Source organism: Gavialis gangeticus, unplaced genomic scaffold (genome assembly GCF_001723915.1).
Source record: "Gavialis gangeticus isolate Ggan-Ray unplaced genomic scaffold, GavGan_comp1, whole genome shotgun sequence".
Taxonomy (NCBI): domain Eukaryota; kingdom Metazoa; phylum Chordata; order Crocodylia; family Gavialidae; genus Gavialis; species Gavialis gangeticus.
This window is the reverse complement of record NW_017729024.1, coordinates 39,353,393-39,374,665: the sequence shown is the minus strand read 5'-3', so window position 1 is coordinate 39,374,665 and position 21,273 is coordinate 39,353,393. Positions and strand designations below refer to the sequence as shown.

Here is a 21,273-nt window from a genome sequence, read left to right as displayed (position 1 = left end):
AGGGGGGGGGGGGGGAGGAGGTTGGATCAGGGCACACTGGGAAGTTCCTGGATGGATTTGGGGCATGGGGGGAGCAGGCGGAGTCCACAGTGGAATCAGGAGTCCAGGCAGGATCCACAGAAGTGTCCAGGGAATCAAGGGTGCAGGTAGCATCTGCAGGGGGATCAAGGGGCAAGTCAGAGTTCAGGGGGACAGACAGGATCCACAGGGAGTTGGTGGGGTTCAGGATGATTTTGTGGGATCAGGAGAGCTTACAAAGTCTGCTGGGGGACTTGGTGGGGGATCAGGGGCTATTTTTAGTCCCCCCACGCTCCCCTGGAAAACCTATGCCACCATCCCTCCTGCCCATCTTCCCACTGGGGCTTATTTCCTAAGGTCCCAGCATTGATGAACACTGATAAAACTGGCATCAAGAGTGGCTTGTGAGATAAGAGACTGGGAGTGGGGGGGACCAGCTGCTGTGTCGGATGGGGAGGGACCACAGAGATAAAAAAAAAGCCCAGTGCTAGGAAGGCAAGTAGAAAAAGCACAGCCCTTGGACTGGGGCCAGCAGCTGGGTTTTCTCAGCCCCAGGGATGTGCTGGGAACTGTACAAAAATTCAATTAACCAGTCTAACCTACATCAATCTGATCCGAGTGCACATCAATTCAGGTCCATCTTAGATCGGATTCCACCATTTTTAGACTGGTCTATGTGCACCGAACTTATGCATAGTTTGCACGATCTAACCTCCCTGTAACCCCTCTGAATGTCTCTACTTAGCCTAGAGGTAATTTTCACTGTTTTAGTTAGATTTGGATTTGTCCTTCTAAGCATAGCTATTTAACATCTGATTTAATCAAATCACTCACATTAGATTACACCAGGATTATATAATTCTAAATTTTGATAATTTCAAAATCACACTAACATTTGAAGAAAACTAAGATGAGGCTAGTATGCCACTTGATACAGCAATACAACTGATTCTGCAATTTCATTCAAGACAATGCAAATGTAAAATCCACACAGCTCTGACTGCTGCGCTGAGACTCTGGTTTTCAGACTCCTGCACTTGATATAACAACCTTTCAATCCATCTTGCTCCACATGGTACAAACTGCTGCCCTGCTTCATCATGGAGAATATTACTTCAAAGAACAAGAATCCCTTTAAGCAAGTAGAGTTTAATCCTACTAGGAGTTAAGCATCCTCAACTCCAACTTTCTCCAGGGAGAGTTGAGGGTGTTGAACCAGTCCTCCTAACAGTTCTAGGGATGTGAATCCTGTAATATAATGTAAATGTGAATTCTTAGCCTACAGAAAATTACACACTAAAAGTGTAATGTCTATTATTCTCTAGTATATTCCATTATGGTCCAAAAATTCACAAGAAAATTACAGCATGTTCAGAGAGGCCCCCATCCCAAGGAATTTATAATCAAATTGCAACTGCTTTTCACATTAGCTTTCTTCAAATTAAGCAGACAATCTATATAACAACCCATTAGTAAGAGAAAGGGGAGGGGGTGAAGAAACTGATTTTGTTCTAGGATGCATCTAGGTACATGAGCTGTTTCAATTAAATTAATGGATGGTAGGATGGAATAGTAGCCATCAGTAACATTACCAAATAAATGTCTTGTACACTTGAAGGTAATTATTCAATGGGACAAATAACATCTTTAAAATATAAACCTTGTGTTTATGTTTGATGCTAGATTGAACACTAAGGTCACCGGACCTTGGTACACGATAACATATACTTAAACTTACCCATATCATTTCTGCAATTATGAACACACTAATATACTGCTCCTCGCATCACTGCTACAGAATAAATAATGCATTCTTAGAATATCGAAAATAACATAAAGTTGTCAACACTAATAAGAATAAAAGAAGTAAGACTAAGATCAGTACCAAAGCCTTAACATCCTTTAAGTAAGAGTTATTAGAGTGTGCCATCTTAGCCAGATGCTCTCTTAGTAAAGCCTCACAGATAGAAAACTGGACTGGGTCTCAAGAGGTATAGGTTCTCTTTTGAGTTCTGTCACCTTGCATTAGGCAAAGTTACTTCCCCTTTCCTGTGCTTCAGGTTTCCCAGAAATAGAGTGAGGGTGATGATTTTAAATGTCTTGGTTAAAGTACATTGAGATTTACTGATGAGTACAGAGCTAGGTGTTACCTATTTCTAGACAAAATATTACAAATGGCGATCCCTACTCTCAATTAACAATCCTATCACTTTGGTCATGAACATTTTCCTTTTACCTAAAAAAGAAAAATAAACTCAAACCCAGAAATGAATTCTACCAACCTTTTACCATCTATTTACATTTTTCGTGATACTAGCAACTATTTCATGTTATGTGGAACTCAAATATAGAGGTGTGCAATGACTACATTTTTAGAATGAAGTTAAACCCTAAATGGAAGGCCCTTAAGTTTTTAGCTACATCTGAAGGCCCATAAGTTTTTAGCTACATATCACTTTTCATTAAGACAGATTGAAGTGATGTCTTTAAAGGTGACAAGAGATGGCTGAGATCATCTCTTCTCTCTAAGCCCTTTAAGTAATAAGCCACCACAGCTGCCACAGAAAGTTACTACAATCACACAACAGCTCTGCAAAGAGGTTACATTTACTAGAATGGGCAGACCTTAACCCCCCAGGCCATAAACACCCTTCTGCACATAGAAACTAGCATCTGTAGCCTATTGTACTTCTCATAGTGGTTCTGCTTTTTTAAAATAGATTATATTGCAAAACCAATTAAATTGTTACAATTGCTAAGTACATAATTATCTTCAAGTTACATACTCAGCTTTCCTGCCACATATGTCAACTGTCAGTAGACTGATGAACAACATGTTATTCTCAAACTCAGTACTATTCATTGCTTCTGTGGTTTAATTTCCAATCTGAGAATTTCCAATTTTGGTGATAGGGTACTATTGATAGTACCCTCTGTGTGATTATTTGTGTTCCTTTGGTTTAAAATAAAATTAGTAATCCATGCATAATAAAGTTTCTTGTTTTAAATAATCAAACAGCTGGCAACAGAATGCACATGCTAGACAAAGGGCACATACAAATGTCTGCTGTACCTGGGCTATGGTCATGTGGCTTCCTCTAAGCTTTGTGATCATAGACTGTCAGTGGTATGCACAGATATTCACCAGTGCTGGGAATGAAAATGGCTGAAATTGGTTTGAGATAAACCTGGTTGAATGTAGTATCAGACTTAACTGACTTGGGTCAAACCAGTTTATGCAATGTCTGTCCCACACCCCTTGCTGTTTAAGATAAATCAGAGTCCCACAGCATGCCTGGCATGGTCTCTGGGCTGGGCGGAGCTCTCTGCTCCACAGCAGGGCTGGCCCCTATCCTCTGCTTCCTGGCTGCAGCTCCAGCAGAAACTTGCAAGCACAGACCATCTGCCCAGCCTCTCACTGCTAAGCAGGGATTATTCCTCCCGCCCCTCTGCTTTACACAGACACCTCAGCATTAGCTAGCAGACCACATGCTGGCTATAGTCCATGCTGTGGGAGACAACAAAGGCGGACAGACTTTTTGGAGCTAATCAACAGGTAGCTTAATGTCCTTCCTATGAAAAGCTGTTTAGGAAGAGTTTGGAGAGAGGCTTTGTTTTCTTAAAGGGTTGATAAACACTGAATTAGGGGTGTGTAATAAACATTTCGTGCTGGGCTACTCAGGTGGGGGAGGCAGGGGGAGGAATAATAAGAGCGTCCTGCCAGGGTCTGGCCCTGCCCTCCTTAGCTCAGTCCTATGGAAGGGAAGGGAAGGCTGCTCTAGTGGCCACCCCAGATTCTAGCCTGAGCCACTGCAGGTATGTGCTTGCATTTCTGGAATGAAAAGGGAATATCTATCCACCTCCAAATCAGTTCAATTGAATCAATTTAGGCTCAGGCTTCTCAAATGTCTGTCTCTAGCTTAAACCTTTTTAAGGAAGAAGTCACCTGGATTCTATTAACAACTAAGAATTATCAGTTGGATTGTTTGCCATTTTCAGATACCTAAAAAACAGTTTTACCTATCTTTACATTGAGCACAGGTATTTAAAGCACCACTCAGCACCAGCATGAAGATTTAGGGACCTAACTTTAGACACTCAATCTGAAAAACTATGTGCACAAGAGATACACAGAACCATAAACAGTTATTTTTGAAGTTATGCTTCAGATTAGGATTGAAACTGTACTTTTAACTAAACCATATTATAGAAAGAAATGGTGGTGGGGTGAGGGGTTATCCTTAAAGTCCATCTACATTGATAGAATTTTCTCAGTTCTCATACTGTAATTACTGTTTGTGAAGTTACAAGATATTAACCTGTTTTTCATCTTCAAATTTTGTCACATCTGTAAGTAGAACCTTCCCGGACTTTTAATATTGTCAGGATGATAATTTTAATGCTATGATCATACTTTTAATTTACATTTCAGAAGAATTTGAGTCACGAGAAGTTCTTGTCAATTTTTTCTCAATCATTACCTTTTCACCTTGCTCCAGTTTATCCTTTCTACTTTGGATGAAACTTATAACAGGTTCACCATCTATTGTTCAAATACAGCATACATAGCAGTTAGTTCTGTTAACTGTAAGACTAGATCCATTGACACAAACATTTACAAAAGGAAGTTAAACTAAAAACAATAATACTTCAACTGATTATCCATTAGGTCCAAGGTTTCCATTAACAGATATCATCATGCACTGAACCACTGTGGTAGTAATGCTACAAATATATTTTGAAAGAGAATAGGGGGGATGTACATATGCATTTTCAGTATTTCTACACAGCAATAAATTATAAATCCAGATTATGATTACAATGGCAATTCATTAAGCAAAAAGTAACCAACCACGTTTTGGGGAAGACAGAATGAAGCAGAACACTTTTTTTTTTCTTTGAATGAAGAGCAATTAGAAGGAATCATGAAATCATCCAACTCCCTCAGCACTGCCTACTACTACTGCTGGACAGCTGGTTTTAAACTGGGGGCTGGGGAAGCAGAAATCAAAGCAGGGTGCAACTGCATCACTGTACTCCCCCAAGATCAGGCCTTGCTGAACGCCACCCTCCCCATCTCCATGCAGCTGTTGGATGAAAAAAGAGCAGAAAAAGGAGCAGCCATCTTACAATGTCTTCAAGCTTCTATTCTGAGGAGAAAATCAGCTTCCCTACTTAGGACATGCACCCCAGTTTGGGAAGGCTAAACTTTGGTAAAAGGTGTGGTATGCAAAAAACCACAGTTACCTTGTGAACACCTGTAACCATCCTATTAATATTTCTCCTCACCACAATCTGAACCTTCAAGACTGTAGCAGAGACTCCTGTTACTGTTGCTGCAATTTAGAGATTATATGTTAACTGAGAATTCTGTAATCCTGGAAAAGAGAAAAGGACAGGACAAACAGGTATATAAAGACAGAAGTGTTTTGGTAATACAGTAGGCCATACCCATATTAACATAATTAATCATGCATTTATGTGGTCCAGGATTAAGGCACATACTCTTCTCAATTTATCCATATGTATTTTGTTTCTTTTTTTTTTTTTTTAATTCTCCCCCCTTTTCCAAGCCATGATGGGGACAGCATCTTTAAAGACTTCAGATTTCCCATGGGCACCAATGGAATCCCAAGTATCTTTGTTTGGGGAGCTGGTCCTCTGATGTTTTATCTGCCCTGAACACTAGCTACAAGATGGTAAACCAAAATTTCCTACAAATCACTATTTTAATTTCTAGCACCTATTCTTAAAAAAAAAAATGGTTCCTCCATGGTGCTGTAAGGAACACCAACAGAACCCCCAGCAGGACCTTGTGCCAGTTGGAGACTCTCCTTCCTAATGGCCAAAAGAAGGAATCAGACCCACTACATTGTAATCCAAAACTATCCTAATACAAATGAAGGGAGGGAAGGAAAAACAGTGATAGGGAGCTTGAGTCTTCTGAAGACCTAGGCAGAGATTTAAATAAATGATGGAAGTGAAGCAGCTAATCATCTCCCATCTCTTCTCTTATGCTTTACAATGTCTGCATCCTCAGGGCTGTGTATTACCTGTAGGCCAAAGTCTTCTATCTGGAGTTACTCAAAAATTCAAAATTAAAAGTTCACATAATAATCTATTTCACACTAAATGAATCAGTTATTTTCTTACTTTAAAAAAGTGCTTCTAATTGTAAGAAGATGCCTTTTATTTTAATTCCTTTCTGAGAAAGTGGGAAAAAGAGAGTAAGAAAAAATTATGTTTTCATTTAATGAGAAACCAATATTTCAACTTTTAAAAGTAATATGTGGAAAATAATAGATAAGCATGGAAAAGATTTTTTCTCATGTACTTCATTTCTCAAATTTTCTCATAGAAAGTGTCACATTTCCCAATAAGAACATTTCAAAGGGGATTTTTCATTTAGAAATTTTTGCAAGAAAAGTTATTTTTTTTCAGCAAGATCCATTTCAAATGCATAGAGTTGGGGTGGGTGGATTAGTTTGTTTGTTTTTAAGTAGCCTTTTAATAAAGACTGAAGAAAAGGCTAGTAAATAAATCCAGGTCATCAAGTGGTATATGTCAGTTTCATAGTCTTCCACTGACTATTACTAATCAAGAAAGGCTGTAAAACACAAATCACAGCATTACTATTCAACTAGGACTGAGGGGTAGAATCCAAACATTGGACCCAAGGAGTGCTGAATGCCTGCAGGATTTGGCCAGCTGATAAAGAAAGCTTACTTTCCACTAAAGACCCTGACTACAGCTACAAGAAAGGCTTACAGTCCCCTTTTATTTAGTGAGCTCGTAACACCAATCCTCCATCCTCATAAATCTTCCAGGAAAGATTCTTTTCAAGATTCAATTACTTCTTTATATGATTTGAGATTGCAGACTATTTAGTAATCCAAAAATGTGTCATTGTCCACTGGATGTAGTTTTGTTAGCCATTATCTATCTACCTGCTGTTAAATCCAAATATATATTTTGCTGACTACAGCAACAATAAGTATGTCCTTATAATTTACTCCTGAACAATGAATGCTCCCTCAGTAAGATGAGTTCCTATCATTAATTTTTCAGCAAAGTTGAAGCATGCAATATTGTGATGAAATAAAGCTGGGGTATCAGCAAATGATATATTGTGTTGCTTATGGAACAGAAACAGATCACATCCAGAGCAAAAGAGTAATCCCTGAAGATGCAGAGTCCAGAAAACTCATAGAGCTGCTATGCATAAGGTATAGACTCTCATTTAAGGTGGATCAGATTTTAATATGATGTATTTGCTATGCCAAATGTTGAAGTTTCTTCTTTTCACAGAGTGCTTTTTTTCTCCCTCCTCACCCCTGTATTTTAATTTCCACCTCAAAATCTGTCATCTTTCCCTTTTTCCCACATACTGAGTTTCCCTTTCAATTTGTTTGATCCTTTGTATCACTACTTTAATCACTATTTCCTCTCGCTGTATTTATCACCTGTTTTCACTGATAAAACCTTGATCTACACCTGGGTCATCTTTGAGGTATGCTAAAATTACCCTTCAAGCTTTCGGCCCTCTGTGTAGCTCACTTCCCTCCTGTAGAGCATCCCAACATTGCTGCTAAAAGCATCAACTGTTGTTCTCAGCCCTGTCAAATCCATTGCCTGGTTTCCTCTCCCCCTTGGACATCAAGTCCAGAGTACCTTCACATTGTATGCGTTTACAATGCTTATGTACACCTACAACACTTCATAAACAATAAACCTAGTTTTCAGTTGCAAGGGAGAAATCACAAGTGAAGCTAAATAAATAGTGCAAGAATGGTGTAATGTATACAGTACAAAACTGGGGAATGGGGAAACCTGGGTTTAATGCTGGGTTCAGACAGGTGTAGATTGCTTATGGAACCTCAGGCAAATCACTTGATCTACCCTCAGTTCCATATGTGTGAAATGGGTTACCCCACCCAAGCTAACAAGGGTGTTGAGGATTGATCCAACCCCTAACAACTATGAAAGTAATGATGAGGTGCTCATGTGAGGACTACCTAGACAGAGTGAGAAATCTAGAAGTTAACAGATAAAGAAGAACAGAAACATATGATACTGTTGTCAGATATTGTCTTTTCACCTTTGACAAAGTCAGTTTATAATTTTAGAAACTACACATAGTGAATCTAGCAGCTAAAAATGTACAGTATGTGTAAAAGAGCACACGGTTAAGCACATAAGTAATGTTACTCACTTGAATATTCTTACCAAATTAATTCGGCATACCTCATTGCAAGATCAAGCCCTTTGTGAGTATTGCTCATATTCCTTTTCACACACTACAGATTTGATGCATCTATTCTATGAAATGTTCTCATCATTCAAACCATTTACACTTGCCAGAGTTAGAAAGGCTACCAAAGTAGCAGGGCTAGAATGTTCAAGAGTAGCCTCTGTGAGTTAAATACCAAGATTTTCTTAAAATTTGGGTGGCTAACTCTAGGTTCTTTTGATAATAGAAAAGGTACAAGAGGCAGCCCTGATTGGAAAGTAAATGCTAAAAAAAATGCAAGTAAATCTAGTGTCTCCCACCGAAAAACAGTGATAGAAAAAAGCTTCACATTTCATTAGGAAAACTTTTAAAACTGAAAACGTTTCCATCCGCTGCAAGTTTCAAGACTGATTCAAACTCTGACTGTCATCTGATGTAAATCAGTGAAACACAAATGAAATCACATCTGCTATGCTGCTTTACACCTCCTGGTAGTCAGGCCTTTAGCATTCACACAAAATTCAACAAATAGGAAGTTGATGGAGTCAATCATACGTGAAAATCAGAGCTGCAGAAAGATGCAGTAGGAACAGCAGGAGTTTAAGTAGTATAGATATTGCAAAGACAGTTTACACTCTCCCATTACTATTGAAACTCAGGTGCCTAAGCCTGTCAGCATTCTACTGGAGTCTGTGTTATGTATAAAAACTCCTGCCTTCCTCAAACCTCAGGAAATAAGCAGAAATTCACCAACACAGCTCCTGTAGCAAACTCCTGGATTTCCTTTTAGGCCTGCCTAGTGTTGATCTTAACATCTGACAGACATCATAAAACTCATGTGGTTGCTGCTTCCTGTTTCATTATTTCATATGTATAGAGATAATATCTTTTAATAAACGGATACTAGTTAGCTAGCTTTTTGTTTGCATTAGCTTCAATAGATAGATGCTATTGTGAGTCTACCGTGTACAAAATGGTATGTATATGTGGAATTATTTCTAAATCATTTTCTTATTAATCATTTTCTAATTATTTGTAAATAATTTTCTCTTATTTAGAGGGCTAACTTTTCAAGGGGAACATACAACAGTCTCCAAATCTGTGATCATAATGAGGCAAGCAGAAATATCTGTAGTGACAAAAAAGCCTGATTTTTTTATCTCATACTTTGAGTTGCTGTGCATGAGAACAGATCATTTTTAAATAAAAGTGGTCTTTCCAACCTAGACTTTTCATTTGAGACAGGAATATTCTGCCTCTAATGCCACCAGATTTACCACATATATATTATATTTTACTTGCATCAGACTTTTTTAATCATTACATATTCATTCCTAATTATGAATGCTTTTTCTACTGGGAGCATGATAGGACTGGTACTGTGTGTACCAATACTTTTATACCTTTTCCTAAGAGCTTAGCTTCTTGCAGACAGGTGTCTGTTTCTGCCTCCTAGGTAGCAATAGTTCCTTTTCAAAATGCCATGACAGCATCTGCACTATCCTATACTCATCTTCAATTTAGTAATGCACTTCAGCCATGCCAAATAATGTTTCTTCAAGGTTTTATTGACCCATAATTGTTCTATTCTTTGCCCTGCAGTTGGTGACCTCCAACAGTATGTCCTATGAATGCCAAGAATGCTTCTTCAACATTTAATGTCAAGTATATCAATCTTCTTCTCAGCAGCATTCATCAAATTCCAAGTACAACAAAGTAGAGAAAACAGCACTGCTGTTCAGTTTCATCTGACAATCTGGTTGCTTGCAATCTACAGTTACAGAAAAGCTCAGAAAAATAATTGCAAGATCAGCTTTTACAGGAAATATTTCACAACTACAAGGAGCATACTGGAATATATACTCATGAGACAGATGAAAACAAGGCAACAGCTATATGCTGGAATATATACTCATGAGACAGATGAAAACAAGGCAACAGCTATATGCAGAGCAATGTAGCCTCTAAGCATCTCTGTGTGGGAAGCCTCTCTGTACAGCTGACTAAAACTGTTTAGGCAATAATGCAATGGATGTTAAATGGAGATGTTACCTAGTAATGACATGAGTATGATTTTTCAGAGGACCAAAGGCTGTCATAGCAGGGGGACATCATTCTACTAACACACTAGGGTGACTGCGCTCAGACATGGGAATAAGTGATCTGTAGCTTGCCTGGGAATATGTGGTGTGGATATCTTCAATATCCAGCATTCAATGATGAAGCTAAGAAGTTCTTGGAGCCATGTTGGGTAAACTGAGGCAGAAAGCAGTGTGTTTGTTTAAGGAAGTTTATCAGCACACAGCTTTGCACTAAGCTCTACTTCAAAGCAAAGAGTAAAAGGCCCATTATTTCATCTACATTAAGCTCCTGGAAGAGCTAGGAATATAACCCAAACAGTCTGACATTCAAGAACAAGATAAAACTTAGCATTAAGGGCATCTGTCCCTTTATTCAACTTCCAGGGTCACTCATTGCTACATGTTGTAACAGAAGCATGTTGAAAAGAATTCAAGGTGTTAAACTGTCGTTACCTGGAAAATGTTATGCATTTATATTAAACATTATAAGCATTATATTAAATACTATATTAAACATTAATATTTCTTTGGAGCTCAGCAAACAGCTATCAGAGAACAGAAAAAAAGATTTTCCCCATCAGTAAGCAGAAAATATTTTCAGGTATATGAACTCATTTTCCAATATCAGAATAAACCAACCCACTCTATTCAGTTTTGGATTGTGTCATACCTTATCTTCATAAGGTCTCCATTTAACTTATCATAAGAGTATCACCCTTATAGTGACACTAATTTTATAGAAAGTTATTTCTTTCCTTACTACCTACATATTCTGTGATTAATCAATTGTGGCACAATGTTGTAACATGAGTTTTCAATATAAAATGTTTACACTGAAGATAGGAATGGGCTATTTTGAAAAATGCAAAAATAAAAAACTTAAGCAATAAGACCAGATAGGACGTGTAGGATCCTATATGCTATGCTGTGAGCAAGGCATGAAGGAGAGTCAAGGAAAGACTTCATTCTTTCAGTAAGACACACAATCTAGAATATATCATTGTTTGTGACAGCAACTTGAGGGGTCCAGACACTGATTATAAAACAGATTTTTTTAAAAAATTTTCTGTGTATGCATCTCCTGCAAGAGCCTATAAACAGCTTGCAATTAATGCCTAACTAGCTGTAAAAGTAAATGTTTCAGCTTCTCCAAAATAGTTTTCTTTATTTTTTCCTGGCTGAATCTATTCAACAATTCAGCTCAGATTTTTTAATAATTTCAGTTGCCATTAAGTTGCATTATTGGTAAATAGTCCTCAGAACATTTTGACCCAGCTTTAGTAGACATTAGGAATGTGGAAGTGAATGAATACTGAGGGATAGTTCATCATTTTCAAATTATTAATGTCCACACTTTAATGGAAGATTCTGTACCCTGACTCCCTGGAATCTCAATGTTGTAACCCTGTAGAATCCACTCAACCATGCATCCTTGTGAGGTGGGTCAGCAATTAAACTGGATTAGGGGCCAGCAACATTTTCTAGCACTGGAATGACCCAGCTTGGGTCTAAGTTGGGCTGGCACACGCACTTCTGTTGCTTCTCATTGCCCCTCCCCAAAGTTTCCGCTACCTAGCTGTGAAGCAGCATGGGCAGAGCCCCAGCCACCAGATGCTGTCAAATCCATGGCTCCATGTATGCCAAGCCCTGGACTAGGTCATTGTATAGCTGTACATACTGCTTGCATTTCTTTGATCTGCAGTGCTGTCCACTATTGATAAAACACTCGGTTAACCTTGCTGTAATCAAAAATGCTTTCCCCCTCAGTGTCACCTACCCCAAAACACACGACCCACACCAACTAAAAATATCCCACTTTGCTACTGCTTGTTCCTATACATCAACAAAATGCATAGTCCTGTACAGACCACATTCTAGACAAGAGACCCAAAACAGGCAGGATGTACTGGGAGACCCAGACAAACTGACAACTGGAATGCTTTTCTTTTTTCTTTAATTAACATTATCAAGTTAATTTTTTTTTAATGATTTTTTTTGGTTTTGATACTCATTTGTGATAAACTTAAAGAAACCTCATTTGCAAAACATAGGTGCTCAGCACTTTCTAAAAATCAGATCTCTCTAGGATTTTTCAAGATAGGTACCCAAAGTTTTGGCCACCATCACTTAACATCTTGTATTAAGCTACTTAGAAAGGACTTGAGAATTTAAAATATATTGTTATGCCCACAGGTTCTTTAAAAAAAAATTACATATCACTTTTGTGTCTATTTCTATAGTCATTTTAATATGACTGTCCAATTTTCCATTTCAGTCTGAGGTACAAGAGATTCTGAGCAAAGTAGAGCAGTTCTGCTATCCTTTATTCATTTTAAATTAGGCTTTCTCTGTTGTCACTCAGAGATAAGCTCTCTGTTTTTATTGAGAAAGCTTAATCAAAAGGATTACAAATCCCCTGGCTGAGATCATTTAATCAAGAATCACAGATTGTACAGTACAGCTATTAGTAATTTTGTTTTTTTAAGTAGAAACAAGTATCCTATAATGAAGGGAATTTTTGGTATTTCTCTACTAAGAGTATAGTTGGCTTGATTCTGCTCTCAGACACCAATTTTAGTGAAGCTCCTCCTGATTTTCAATGTCAATGCAAAACACGAGAGTATGGTTTAGTGTTCAAATGGTGGAAATCAGAGCTAAATATTACTCTCAGCATCCCTACTGTAGATACACTGCATAATGGTAAAAAGTGGGTTGAACCAATACCTCTTGTCCTAGTGAGATGTAACAACAATAAAGTTGAACAGTGCAATTTACAATAAAACAGTATCATAAGATTTGCACTAGCACAGGTACCTTATTATGGGTGCATCTAATCATGTGCTTTACTGCAAGCAGACTAATTAGCTCTGCAGTAAAGTGTCACTGTGTACACGTGTGTCTGTATTTGAGCGCAGTAAAGTAATTAACTCCTCAATCATTGCCGCAGAATAGTACTGTCTGGGACAAGCACTATCCTACTGTGGAGTAGTTACATGCGCCAAAACGCACATGTAGACAGTGACCAGGGCTGGCTGGGGCACAAGGGTGCTAGTGTTGGGGCTGCCTGCTGGCTAGCTCTGCATTGTACCCTCATGCCCCAGCCAGTCCCTCTGCAGCATGGTGAACCAGGGTGGAACAGCCCTGAGCTGGCCGGCTGGCCCCCTACCACCTTGCCAGCTGAGGCTGCTCTGCCCTAGCTCAACACGCTGCAGTCCCAGGAGTACATGTAAACACTGTGTTCAGAAGCAATAAACTCTGGTGCAAACTGTGCCAGAATTTATTGCTACTGGCTAGTTGCATGTGTAGATGCACCCTATAGCTATAGCAACAGCTAACACAAGAATATAGACAGCCCTTTACACAACACATGCCAGCATTTATGCTCCTTCAAAACTAATCTCCCCACATGCTTTGCCATCTTTTCAAGAACCTCATCTTTCAAACCCCTGAACGTGAGAGTAGCTATTCTGGTTGGTGTCTCTAAGGTGGACTCATATGAAAGGGTTTGCAGAAGATGACACTTACATTGCAAACACATTGGGCAAAGACCATGTCATCCTTTGCCTCTATTAAAACATTAAACGTGCAGTTAGAACTTCAGTATCAATAAAAACATTAGCCCATACTTTACATGGCTACCACCACTTATTGCCCCCAAATAGCAGCTGATACTGTGTAATGTGAATGTAACATGTGTAACAGTAGGAGGAACCAGGGGGCAATTTGCAGAGCTGTGCTGACTTAATTTGGACTTTAACTCCCAGAAACCTGTGGGGGCAAGGGGAAAAGGAAGAACAAGCTTGAGGCTGGGGCAAGGGGAGGAGAGAGCAGTGTGCATGTGGAAGCCATATGTACAGGAGCAGGCAGTAGAACTGGAAATCCCACTGGCTCATTCAGCTGGATCTGTGGACTGAAGCAACTGGACTCAGACTTGGGGGAAACTGCAGGTTGCTGTTTGAGTGCTCTAGGGAGTAAGGGCTTGTTTGGGGACACAAAACTTTTATACATTTTTGTCATCAGTTTCTCACCACGGTAAAAAGTAGTAGAGAGAGGATGCATCTTACTAAACTGTCGCCATTTTTATCCAGTCTAGTGGAGGGTTATTCTTAAAAGAATAAGGATTAAAATTTGCCAATATACGTTACACCAGTTCAGATCTCACCTGTCCTCATTCACCCTGGAGTAGCTATTGGCAAACATCAAACATGGTATTACTTGCTCTCTGTCTACCAGCAAAGCACAGTAATACTTGCCTACTGTGCAAGTAAAACCCCAGAATACCTGCCTGCCTGTAAATTATACTGACATCAGGAATACAAACACTATTTAAATTAGATTAGGGTATGCCTTTTTTCTGTCTCTGTTCTCTGCCTCCAATTACAGTATATACACTTAAGAGCAAACTAAGCAGCCTCAACCAAAAGTGAAATAGTGATGGAAAGGAAATGCTGCTTTTTTTTCTATTTAGAATTCTCCCCCACATCTCTCATCAGTGCTTTTCTCACAGTGAAGGCTGATTTACCTTTTCCTCTTCCTATTATGGAAGTTGAGATTGTATATGGAAGTTAAGATCTACAGGCCTGGGATTCAGTTTGTTAATAAATCCTGAGGAGCAAGATACTCTTCCCCTCTTAGGAACTGGGCTATTGGGAAGCATTCTGCTGACTTTAAAGGTTCTACCTTAAAGAATGCCACTCAAAGGAGGACTTCAGTGAGGAAAGGTGATGCTTCAGCTGAGCAGCAAGTTTTAAAAGATGACACTTTTATTGAGCTTTTAAAAGATGTTTTTAAACTCTTCTCTTACCATGAAAAAAAGGGCTATTTTAAGGGGAAGACAAACTGAGGAAAAAATATCACCATCTCAAGAAAAATGATGGAACCTGAAATCAAGATGCCAGGAGTGCATTTTTTCAGTAGTGCAGTATCTCCAAGAAAATACAATAGAATCAAATTAATTGTGCATCTAGTTGATCTGTTTTTAACTCCAAAACAAAATCAACTAGTTGGAGATGTTTTTGCCATGAAAATAGCCTTACAGCAAAGAAAAATCTAGTTAATACCAACAATATTTTTTCCAAGATACTTTACAAAATCCAGAAAACTGGATTATATGTTTATTTACTAATTTGAATATTTAGCTCAAGGCACAAATACTTTTTTGCATATAGAAAAATAATGCAGTTAAAGGTTGGAACCAAAATCCTTGGTTTGAAAAGGCGCACCTAGTAAGAAATATGGGAAACTGTACACAATGAAACATAGGCAGTGGGGGACTTCAAGTCTCTGAGACTAAGAGGTGCTAACAAAAATAGTCAAACTGCAAACAGAATCAATGGTGGCTTGACCCTGCTATCATTACATACAGGGCAGTGTATTTTGAAAACCCCACTCAAAAACTTCATAAACTTCCTGTGCATTTCAGAACCATGCAAAAATTATACCTTAAAATGAAGAGTGGCTTAACATGTCTGCTAACTGAAACCAGACAGAGTTAAAGACAATAAACCTTTCCCTCTCCTTCTAAAAACATCACAATATGATAATTGTATAATAAGTTTAAAGTGTAGTCACTTAAATGAAATTTTACCTTGCAAGATTCATATGCCATTGAGACAAGATAGAAGCTCAGTGCCAAGTCCCCCAAATCTGTTGCTCTCTCACTATGAAAGAAGAGGGAGATCAAATTAGATTTCTCATAGCATTTTATTGAAACTCGAGGGTTTTTTCCCCCCAGCATGGCTACAAATCATACTTGGCATCTGCACAAGAAAGAAACAAGAAGTGAAGGGAATTCTTAGACCTGTGCACATTCCCTTAAATGGTGTTAGAGGCTAGTGTGCAATCAAAGCATTATGTGTACATGTTTGTCTGTCCCTCCTGGCATACATGTACTGAATACAGTACTTCTTCAAAAATAGATTTATGGTTTAATAAATGATCAAAAGAAAAAAACTGAAAACCAAATATATTTAATTTCAGTTGGATAAGATGAAAACAGTAAATCAGCTGTAATATGTTTTCCAACTATCATGGTGTTTTGTATGTAACCACTTCATCTGCCTATCTCAAAGTGTTTTTCAAAGGCAATAAAAAATGTATCACCTGCCATTTCAGAAATGAGATACAGGAAACCCTTGCTATTCACAGGTTTGGCATTCACAGTTTCAAACATTTGCAAATGCTGAACCCGCATCTTAAATATACTTACAGGAGCAACTTGGGAGCTTCATGCTTGCTACTGCCAGGCTCCTGCCATCGCCAATGCAGCCATGCCCACCCCCTCTCCCCCCAGCTGCCAGGGGCACCACATTCATGAATGCCAATGACGTTCATGAACGCAGTGCCATATTCGTGAACTTCTCCATTCGCAGGGATACCCAGAACGTATCCCCTGCGAATGGCAAGGGTCACCTGTAAATAAAAAGGGGTTATTATGAGGCCCTAAATCCCTTTCCCTCTACATCAGCGGTTCCCAAACTGTGGGTCATGACCCCAAATGGGGTCACAACATAAGTGGATGGAGTCGTGAGGGTGGGTGCTGTGGGTTGGGAATGAGGGGCCATACTGCAGAAATGGGGCCATAAATATAGTCATGCTAAAGAAAACTTTGGGAAGCACTACTCTACACCCTAAATTCAAGTAAGCTTTATTGGGACAATGATCAGATGCAAAGGTAATTTGCCCAAGATCAAAAGAGAACTGATGGCAAAGAGGGAAAGAGACATTCACAATTTTTTAGTAACATTGAACTGGATGATTTTTTATGTCCATAAAAACCTTAGAGAATGTGAAGCAACTTTAGGCTATACAACAATCCAAGTCCTTTTATGATAACTTCTAAAAGCTATTATTAATGTTCATCTGCCTGTAATAGCTATTTCTATCTTGGTGCATACAAACTATGAAATAAATGTCACATTCTCTTTAACTTTACAGCCTTGATCATCATATATCCTCTATGCCTTTTAGGGCCCTGGCAGACATTACATTCATGGAACGATTAAAGGCAGGCAGACGTCTCCAATTCCCAGCTGTCCACACTGCCAGCAGCTGGGGACAGGGAGGTCTGCTATCTCCAGCTGCTGTGTGTGTACCAGGTGGTGCAAACAGTTGAAGATGAGGATCCCTGTTGGAAGGCTGAAAGCTATGCAGTGATCCCAGCAGCTGATAGGCTCTTATGCAGAACTGCTCTCCTCTGCTTTCAGCTTGTTGACACATTGGCAGCCTATCAGCTAACTGGTCCCTGCTGCTGCGTTGCCCTTGGCATCCTTTGAACATCTGGGTGGGCAGGGAGCATGTATGGCATGGAAGGACATACAATGTTTGGGAATTGGGATTAAATTTATCATACCCAGATCACACAACTAAATTACTATAAAAGTGACCATGGAAAATCCAAATACTTTTGGCTCCCAAATAGCCAAGAGCTGCTTAACATAAAAGGCTCTTGGCTTTTTGTAGAAGGAGCAAAATATTTCACACTGTTGACACTTCTTTGAAAATCAAACCAAAGAAACCATTGATTACAGAAAGGGAGAGAAAAATGTTATGTTACAGATGCATTAACAGCAAATGTGAAATCAAAGCAACATTATTATACATATTATATGAAATATTAGTATACTTATCATGTAATTATTATATACAACATCAAAATTTAGAAATAGTTTGAAGTTCTACTATCAGTCTTAATTCTCACCCCGTGTTTTCATTTTGCTGATTTATGGTAGGGTATCTATGAGACCAGATATTACAAACATATCAGGTACTCCAACAAGTTAATTTGTTACTTTGAAACACGTATGAAGTCAACTAGGTTCATTACCTATCGGTGTAATGGTGGCTTTGAGAAGTTTTTTTTTGTGGGGCTGTATATAGAGAAATAAGGAAATAGGTGTGGTTTGAAGACTTGGGGAAAAATGCATGCAGCTTTATAGAATGGTATTTGCCAGTATTTCCAGTAGTAACCAAACCAAAGTATATAGAATAACCAGTTGAAGCTAATATTAAAAGCACCACTTCTTAATCTCTTTACTCCATTTACAGTTTGTATAGTTCTCATTGAAAATATGAGGGTGGTGATTTAGATAATGAATCAGAATAACATTGCTTTCAGAATGTGTTGCAAATAACATACATTCAAGCACTACTGAACATATTAATAATGCAATGGAAGTGTGAAATTGTTTCCCACTCCAACATTCAGAAAATAGTTATTGTTGTGAAATACAGAAGTTGGATGAAGGAGGGAAAACACTGAGACTTCAGCAGCAGCTACTGGAGCAATGGAGAGAATGACATATCAAATAGGAACCTGGGGGCTATATGGCAGCTTGATGCGGGCCCTGGATTGCCAGTTGGACAGGCCTGTAATACACCACAGCCTTGCAGTGAAAAGAGTCTCAAACCTATTCTGACCCAAAAGTCATTATCTAAAGAAATGGAAATCCCCTCAGTACTGACATGTCATCTATAGATACAAAAAGGCTGGAAAGAACACCTAAGGATATCTAGGGCACAATACTCTTGTTTTGTATCAATAGTTAATAGATTAATGGTTTTCCATCAGGCTTAATAGACTAATCCTTGAAAGACTCATGAACAGCTAGGCCACATCCAGATGAGCATAGATGTTTGGTTCCCTGGGGACAAGTAGCAGCAGTGCACCTTGCACCTCAGCTACCTGTCCCCAGGGAATGCCCATACCACATGTGCTTTGGTACATGACAAGTTACCCTGAGTGGGGTAGAGGAGACTGGGCCCAGAAGCCTCACCTAGGACCCTGGGGGCCTCCCAGGGCTGCAGCTGTAGCAATCCTTCTGGGTGGAGCCTGTCCGGCAGCTGCTGCATGGCTCGGCTCTGCTTTTCAGCTGCGCATGTTGCTGAACGTGTGCTCCTCAGAGTAGCACACACAGTCATCACACCCTTGCAGCACAGAGAACAGCTGACTGTATGGCATGTGGTGCTGCAAACGTGTTTGCGGTGCAACATACTGCACGGCTGCACTCGTCTGGACACGCCCCTAGAAGCAACATGTGTGACTGTGGAATTTGACCAATTTGGAGTTAATTAAAAAACAGATAAAGTTCATGTTTTGACACCTATTCAACTTTTCTACCCTTCCTCCACAACTAGAGTAGAAAAGTCCTTATTTGATTTTCCAGATATATGCTTCTCATGATGTGACCACCCTTCCACACACACACCAGCATGTTTATATTTGATTGTATCAGTTTCTTACTAGTATTACTGTTGTCATAAAACACTGGAGTTGTTCCTTCAGGCATTCTCCAAAGACAAGAGTGCCATTGCCTCTATGAATTGCTGCTGAGATGGAGTAAATTTCCAGAACTTAGCCCTTTCCGCCCACTTAATATTTGTCAAGAAGTTTACACAGAGGTGCCTGTTCCTGGTGCATTGCCATTAGGTTTAGGCAGGCCAAGAAGGGGATGAACTGAATGAGCAAGTAGTTTCTGAGATATGGCTGTGGTATTTGATACACTCGGCAAATACAGCTTAGGTAAAGTCAATGATTCAGCTTCCACATATTTAGGATGCTAACAGATGTGAAAAACAAATGAACAAACAAGCAGAGCTTTACCAGAAGAGGAAGTGCATTAGTTTGACCCAGCTCCCCAGTGTTTGTATAGATCATGCACTTCAGCGAGGCTTTTTGGCACTTTAACCTAAAGTAGATTCAATCAGCTATTAGATAAAATTGTCCAGAAGCCCCACTGAAGCGCATGATCTATAAAGACATCAGGAGAGCAGATTCAAGCTAATGTGATGCCTCTTCTGGGCATGAGCTGTACTTGGTGCAAGGGCACGCTGAGCTTAAAGTGTTGTTTGCTGTTTTTACAAGTCTGTAGGCAGTCCTATTGTTACAAAGGGAAAAAAAACCCAAAACAAACAAAAAAAAGAAAGAAAACCAAGGCCATTTCTGAATCTTCCACTGCACTGAAGGGAAGAGCATTAAGAAAAATAAGTACATAGCAATTTCTTACTTTATTATTGCTAGACTTTTGTTAACAGTGGAAATAAAGTTATTCCCCCCAAAAGAAAATGATGTCACCACTAGCATGCTGAGGCCTTCCCCAGTGGTTTTCCATATAGTATTCTCTTCTTTCAATAGCCTATTGAAGGAGGCACTTGCAATGCAAGTGTACATTGTACTGCAAAGGCCTCCTCTCTAACATGAAAGATTTCCCCCTAGTGTCTTGATATCCTAAATGATGAAAACCACCTCTCAGTGAAACTTAGTGCAATACTAAATAAAAGAAGCTTTTTGCATTCTGTCACTGTGTATTTCACATTTCTAGGTTTAAAGCTAACTCATTTGGTGGCATCCAAAAGAAAAGGGATAAAGCTTTATTTGAGGGGACTCTATTACAGTAACATTCATTTTTCTTTAGATGTCACTTTTCAGAGAAGACTATGGCTGACTTAATCTTTTATTTGCTTGGATACTACAAAAACTGAAAATGAAAAACAATTAAGAGACCAATGAAGTTGTATTTCACACTAAAACAAAGTAGTAATATAAGTGCTACTCATCCCACTTATGGCTGTGTCTCTGTTCCATCTGTGATAACTTTACACAGAGATGGACCTATGTGAGGGGTGGGCAATTGTTTCTGCTGAAGGACTACTTAATGAGTTTTGGTGAGCTGTCAAGGGTCACAAGGGTAGCCCTGCCCCTTGTTATGTAGCAAAACCCCCAGTTTTTCTTTTTCTTTTTTTATTATTTATCTTAAAATGCATTCCCTCCCCTTCCCCAACCATTTCTGACTTTTCTCTTCCTCTCTATTCCCTACAGATAAGTACAAGTGAACTCAAAATAGGATAAGTTTTAAGCATTTTTATTTTTGGTGATAAGTTTTTGGTTTGGGTGTCCATTGTTTTATAGGTTTGTATTAATTTTTACTGTTGTATATTGTATTGTTG

The 21,273-nt window shown here is 39.0% G+C and overlaps 1 protein-coding gene across 1 annotated transcript in view; it reads right to left on the bottom strand.

Moving 5' to 3' along the window:
* Nucleotides 1-21,273, bottom strand: part of LINGO2 (leucine rich repeat and Ig domain containing 2) — an 880,510-nt gene that overhangs the window by 691,534 nt on the left and 167,703 nt on the right. Inside the window, exon 2 of the mRNA XM_019517028.1 lies at nucleotides 15,917-15,989. The gene's annotated coding sequence lies outside the window, so the exon portion shown is untranslated. The remainder of the gene's footprint in view (nucleotides 1-15,916; nucleotides 15,990-21,273) is intronic.